Below are 7,602 nucleotides of genomic sequence, written 5' to 3' on the forward strand. Positions count from 1 at the left end.
CTTATCTCTTGTGTCAGAGGGTAAGTTTGCTGGTGTATTTTTGTAGCAGTTATCATTATCATTAGAGGTCATAGTTCACATCTTAAACATGACTATGTTAATAACAATAACAATAGTAGTTTTAATAAGAGGAAGAGGAATCATAGCACAAGTTTTCCAAACCAGAAATGCAGGGAAAGATTCAATACTAGGAGGCCAATGCTACTTTTATCATTAATAAAATAAAATATTTGCAGATGTACATGGCAGACCAGCAAAGAAAATGTGCCAGCTGGCAGCAGTCACAGCTGCATACAGTTATTTATCTTTTTTTTCAGTCTGTATTCCTAACTGAGCTTTTGGCATATGAATTATCTGTTTGTCTCCTCCAGATCAACATCCACCATCATTCCAATTAATGAAAAAAAACAAACGGATGACAAGGAATAGTACTGCACTGTACTTGAGTGCAGTGGCTTTTTGTTTATTTCCAAATCAGAGATATGCATACAGAAGCTAGAAGGTGAATGGCTTTATTTCCCCAAAATAGTAACACTGATAAAACTATGACTAAAGCTCTGACCCTGGTACAAGCACAGCAGCTATTTTATTGTGTTGGTGTGACGTTAGTTCAGCAGGATAATAAAAAAAAATAAAAAAAAAGTTTTACTTCTGAAAAATTCTCACCTCCTAATACTTTCTAGTCCACTACCAGTTTTAATGTTCCAAAGCATGGAAATATTTACTTTGCTCTAGTGAAAAATCCCAACCCTGAAATTTAGGATAACACTTTTCTTTTGGCGCGTATATAATCCTGTACAACTGAAAACTTGAAAACAGCAGAGTAATAAGCACTGCTGCTACGTCTCTAACAAGTTGCTTCCCACCCATTCTACACAAAGGGAGTTTGGGTGCAGAAAATTGTCAATCTCTTGGAAATTGATCTCAACAAATATGAGTTTACTCGCAGAATGCAAAAGTGGGACATAACTTGCTTATGACAGACTTTTTTTTCTCCCATTTATTGCAGCCAAGTTTTTCAACTGATTCTTGTGTCTGTTTCTCACTAGCAAGTACCACAATATTTGACTGACTTGAAAGATGGTTAGCAACAGTGAAAACGTGGCAACAAGAACAGGAGGAGTCTATATTTGAAACTGATGTAGGAGGAGGACCAGTCTGTAAAACTGAGATGCATAAAGACAGCTGCATGTCATCAAAATTGTTGAGAGCTGAAAGTGAAGGGGAAGCAGGTGATTTCAGATTGTTTTTCCTATGAGAATGAAAGGAGAAATAAGTCACTGCTTCCAGAGTAAAACATTTGAGTAATACAATTATGAGTTTGCCTAGAAGGCAAACCATTTCAACATCTTCTAATTTGCTTAGAGTGAATGATGAGAACATATTTCTGATCTGTCTTATATCACAAAATATGGATAGGTTTAAGATCGTCCAAATTAGCTGAGAAGATGCTAAAGCAGAAGGGAACCTCTTCACAGAGATAAGAGAGTATGGGTCAGAACTGGATTGGCTGACACACAGACTTCATCTTGTGTTCCAGCTAAGTGAAACTATCAGCATGTAAAAATAGCAAGAGAAAAAATGATAAACTCTGTCACAGCTGGAGATGGCCACCATGTGACAAAGAATGACTCAGTAATGTCTCTTGCTTCCTTCCTATGTATAAATTTTTTAGAGATCACCTCCTCCTTCCTGATTTCTTCCTGTCTATTAAGATAAGAATTTGAGTAACCAGTTCAGTGATAAGGGCAATAGTTCAAATTTAGGAGCCTAGAGATTTTCACGTTACAGCTGCAAAGACTGTGGATCCGCTCTTCTTACAATACTGGCATCAGCTTATCAAGTCGTCCAAGCAAACATGCCAATACTGAAGTTGGAAATAAGTGGCCTAATTCACAATCACAGCACTTCTAGAATGCATTTTCTGAAAATCAATGTGCACTAAAGTAGCAAGCAATTTTAATTTCCTTTATACTTGGCAGGAAAGGGGAAATGGTTATTGGGTATGGTTCTGGGTTTTTTTTTAGGCCTACATTTCCCTTCAGGTTTTCACATGCTCCTGAATACACATTTCCTGGCTCAATATTGTGTTTGCTCACACCACAGTACTTTCACAGAGGCATTTGCTTCCTGCTGCAAAGAAGGGGGAGGGAGGCACTGTGTAGTTTAACAACATTTATCTTTTTCAGACAAGGTTTGATTTAGAAGAGAACCAGCCACAACCTGTAGGGCACCAGGAGCCAAAGAAATGATTTTACTATTTGATTTTACTATTTGATTATCCACATCATTCAAAAACAGTGTCAGTGGCAATTGCATTGTTTCTTGTCATATTGGGATCTGGACTATATGTTTGTCTTGCACAGAAACACTGGGTTTCTGAAGCTGAAAGGCTCCCAGAGCTGTTAGCTTTCAAGTATTTTGTCTTGGACTAAGTGCCTTAAGTCCTCCCTGCTCTTTCTTACAGAGCTCAAATGCAGCCTTCCTCCCAGAGCCTGCACAGCTCACAGCTTCCCTAGAGATCCCCACACCCTTCCCCTCACATCAATGAGTGGCAAACTAACAGGGTACATAAATGAAATAAATTACTACTAAATTATCCAGGTGGATGTCAAGGAAGAAGTGAGTTCCAAAGAGGAATTTAAATGGAGAAAATAACATAGGAGCTTTATGGTTCAATGCAAGAAAAGTGCTTATATAAGGTGCCGTATGTAGGAAAACAAGAAGGGGTTTTGAATAAAATAGAAAGTAAGTTTCTGAGGCTTGCACTGCTAATGGAATTGAGAGGAAGGATGAAAAATGTTAGTATTATCTCTGGCTCAGGAAGTCCCAAAGCCTTGATTCAGTAGAAGGTAGGAGAGTACACCAAGAAAGGATCAGTACATGCTTGACATTTTCTTATACTCTCCCCCAGGCTGCTGTCAGAAACAGGATACCCGGCTAGACAGATGTTTAGTCTGATCCTGTATGACTGTTCTTACTTTATGATAGTAAGACATAAATGTGGATAGAAAGAAAGTTATGTGCAACTCTGGGGGATCACGTGAAACTTGAAGGTGATCCAGGCATAGCAGACAGTGAAGGGATTCAAGAGGAGGTGTGTCAGCTCTGGGCAAATTCCTGTCACTATGGACTTTTCTCTTGAGAGAAGTTGATGCTGTCCAAAATTCTTTTCATACATTTCAGGACTTGGCTTTAGGATATGAGGCACCTTTTCTAACCTGCTCTGGTCCCTCAGCTAAATATTTAATTATTAAAAAAAATATACACTTTCTTTCCTCTCTTTTTGTGAACTAATAACTATCATTGTGCTATTGCCAATGTGGATATTTTCTATGCTACATTTTTCAGGTCTTTGGAAGAAAACAAATCTTCCCACTGCCACTACTCCTTTTTATATGCAAGTCAAAACATATTCACTATGTACAGTATCCATTATCCCTCCAGCAGGGGTTTGGATAGTAAAAGCAGATACACAGAAACATTTTGCAGTATAATAAGAATGTCATGAATTCAACCACAATTTCTAGGTTGTACAGTGATGCACCAAATCATCACAGACCAAACACAGCTGGAATAATGGGTTAGGAAGGGTTTTATTTCCTGTTTCCTGTATACACTACAGTGAACTGAGGAGCAATAGTCACAAGAAATGTCATTTCAGCACTGCCATCAGAAAGACTACTTTTCTTGCTCCTAGCCATTTTAATTCATTCTTTTGTTACAGTCAGGCAGGCTTGCTAAAGAAACCGTATACTCAGAATATTGTGCAACACTTGCGGCAAGTATCTGTACAGCAGCTTGTTCGCTGTGACAAACTGCACATAGCATGCTGCACACCAATACTCCATGTTCTCATCTAGGTCACTGGATTGATTCTGGTTCAAATTCCTGACAAACACATTTCATGTGCAAAACCAGTAAAGGACTGGCACTATTTTCTTTTGCTAGTTCAGGCTAGCGTCTACACTGGGAGCTAAGTAGTCTACCAGGCAACATGGATACAAACCCACTGAGATGTTTCTTGGATGGCCATCTAGCCACTAAACGTTTCATATAAAGGACGTGCACCATCCTCCTCCCAGCAGTAGCAGCTGTCACTGCATTTTATGAGGAGATAAAGCTGTCCATGGTTATTGTATGCCTGAGAACATTTCCCAGACCAGCCCTCTCAGGTAACTGATCCCAGTAATCTGATTTCTGAGCCTCAGCCAAGCCTAAGAAGCAGGGCAATGAGATCTGCCAAAACAAGGCTGTTTGGAGCCTGAGCTGCAACAGCACACTAGGCACTATGGAACAGTAAAGTTGCTCGTGGAGCTTAGGTTCCTCCAGGGCCAAACCACAGAAGAGAGACTCTTACAGTCATTGTTTTCTTCTTAAATAGACTAAAATCTCATTCTAGGTTTATATTCGGGGAAAAAAAATATAGAGGGGGGGGTAGGGGGGGAGGAGGAGTTGACAATGTGCAACTGCAGTGATCTATTTCTCTCAGCAGTATAGTACACTCTAGAACTCCGCAACTGGTATTTCAGCCATCTTTTAAAACTGGGTGTTTTCTTAATTAGATTTCCTTAACACTAATGCACTTGAAAATGCAGTGCTATTACACCTTTAGTTGGCATCTACAAACTTTTTCTGCTCTGAGATTCTTGCAGAAATGAGACTTGTTAGACTACTGTAATCTGCTGTCTGACAGCATTACCACTTCTTACTGCTTGGTAAAAATGAGAGATGCAGAGATTGATATTCTGTTAATTTGGAAGAAGGTTAAACATCTTCAATCTGTCTTTAAATTCTAAGGAGTGTTTACCATTTCTATCATAACATGCTTTCCAGCTGTAATATAATGCTTCTATGGAAGATCACAATAAATGCATGACCTCCCCAGGTAATATTTCAGTGACTTTAGAATGATTGCGGACACCTTCCATATCAACAGCCTACAGTGCTTACCAGTGATACGGAGAGACATTTTCTTCTGATGCTGTCAGACACCAGATGAGAAATCATTCCGTACAGAAACATGTAATGTATATGAGGGAAAAGCCGGTTGCTGAGTGTAGAAGTACCATTTCCTCATTTTGAAGGGTCCTGCTTCCTTAAAAGAAGATTCACTACAGGAGAATGCAACCTCTGAAAGGTTGGGTGTATGAACCATACAAAAACTCTTACTCCCAAGACTCCACAGCCCCTAATTGTTACAATAGGAAATAAAAAAAGACACAGATGAATGAAAAACTGGAAAGGGTAACAATGATGGCATCAGCAAAATGCCTTATGCTTCACTCAGCTATTTTATATTCAAGGTACAAGTTACCATTCATATATTTCATTAAATCTGCTTAATTTACACCAGACTCCATTGCTTCTTTGTATTTCGAGGGAACAGAAACACGTGAGATACTGTGGACAAAACTGATATTTCTTGTGGGAATAAAATCCAAACAGAAGAAAGAGACTTAGGCTTAATCTTCCTTATTATTTGATAAGAAGAATTTTCTGAGTAAAGGTACAAGTCATTTGTGGGTCTGATCACTCTGCTATGCTATTCCATACCTAAGTGTAGAAAATGTTTCAAATATTTAATAAATCGGGGCTAATTATATGGAATAATTGAATCCTTAATATAAAGCCTGGGATACTTTATTCTTCCACCGTTACTTATTGCTGACGTGAATTCCATCAGAAGAGATAAATCTACAGACCTGCTAATACAAAGAAGAGAGTAAAAATCACTTTTAGTTTTGAGAAAAAAACAGAAGCTCTGGGTACAGTTAATAATTGAAGTTCAATTATCTTTTTCCCTCCCCCCCCAAAAAAAAACCCCATATTTTAATTAATGCTTTTTTTTATGCCAAGTATCTGTTTCACTAAGAGAAGAAATGACTTTCTATTTGAAGCAGCGCCTGCTAGAAGTAAGAGTTACTCAAGGGCAGTGCTATATGGCTAAAGCTTTTCTCTTTATAATTCTATGTCATAACATTTCACAGGATTCACAAAGTTCATACTTTTTCAATGCAAGAAACAGTTGGAATTTCTGATCTGGAGCTAAGAAAAAAAAAACAAACAAAAATAAACACCAACTGTCCAGGGTTGAAGTAATTTTTGCATTTTAAACTGTAGGTGTGGGGCTCCTTAAAAAACATGAGAGGTCATTTGTTACCATAAGAGCTACCATCTTTAAACTATTATGACTATTTGCATATATTTACATGCACTGAAAGCACAGCCATTCAGAACAAACAAGGTTCATTATGAAGACGAATATGCAGAGTATGACTGAGTGACAATTAACACAATGGGTGACCTAAACTTTATCGGTTTCCTCCATCCACTGGCCATTTTTCTGACAGGGTGGAGCAGCTAAGGGTCTCTTACATCCCTTTGGACACTTTTATTTCTGATAAACCCTAGGGCTGCCTCTGCTAAGGTGAGGGGCTATACTAAGCAGTCTGTTCAGTCTATTGAAACATCAGACATGGTCTCGGACTTGCAAAAAGCAACCTTAAATGAATCTCTCAAGCAGTGGAATAGGTAGGAAAACTGGTTTAGCAAAAAGACATACTCGGTTCCCTTAAACAGTTCAACTTTACGGCATGTCTGCATGCATTCCTACTGCCTGTGACAATAGTAACACTTCCTTTCAGCCTAATAGGTCCTGAGCCCCATCCTTTGTCTGCTGATTAACTGCTCTATTCATTGACCAGACCACTAATTGCATGCTCCTTATAGTTACCCTACATTACTGTAAGAATTAATGAGACACAATTACAGCTCCCAGAAATCTCAAGACTAGCCAACTGCAAAGCACTCCAACTGAATAAGAACTCCCCAAGAATAAAGAGAAAAATTCAGCCCATTGTTCACAGGAAGCAGAATGTTTTTTTGTTAAAAAATTGTATTTATTTGAAGCTGTTTCATAATTAGGCCCTGGAGAGAAAAAAAAAAAAAAAAGAAAGAAAGAAAAAAAAAAAAGGAGAGAATAGAGAAAGAACTTGGGAACCAGTATTCACTGAGAAATCACAGTGATGGATGCAAAGAGATGCACAGACAGTTCAGATGCGAGGAGAAAAACCGTAAGGAATGAAGCGCATGAGAAATTACTGTATGAATAATACAAACAACTCTACCCAATCAGCTGTTTCAACAGTGCAAGCCCCGCTGCATGGGAATTACCATCACTTCAGTCTTATATATGACTAATACAGCTTCAATTTTAACAGTTTAAAATAAGCATGTGGCGTGCTTCTACAATCATATCTCTGCTATGAGCTGAAGAAAGAGGGATTTGATTTCCCATTGCTGGAACTTAATGTGTATTAGAAGTCAGTGTCATTAGCCTTAAAAATCAAAAGGAATGACAGGAAACACAGAGGTTTTGGAAAATCAGCTATATTGAAAACTGCACTCACATTTAATCTGTGTAATCAACAGCTACGACTATTCAAAGTCTTAGTGACTACAATCACTACCTATTAGCCTGTAAGTAGTTCAAAAGCTATTATTCTCACTTGAACAATTTTCCTATACACAAGAGACAGCATTAAGTTAATGAAGTTAATATACAAAGTCAATATTCCTTGTCATGAAGTTGTCTTCTTC

Source organism: Coturnix japonica, chromosome 2 (assembly GCF_001577835.2).
Source record: "Coturnix japonica isolate 7356 chromosome 2, Coturnix japonica 2.1, whole genome shotgun sequence".
NCBI classification, from domain to species: Eukaryota; Metazoa; Chordata; class Aves; order Galliformes; family Phasianidae; genus Coturnix; species Coturnix japonica.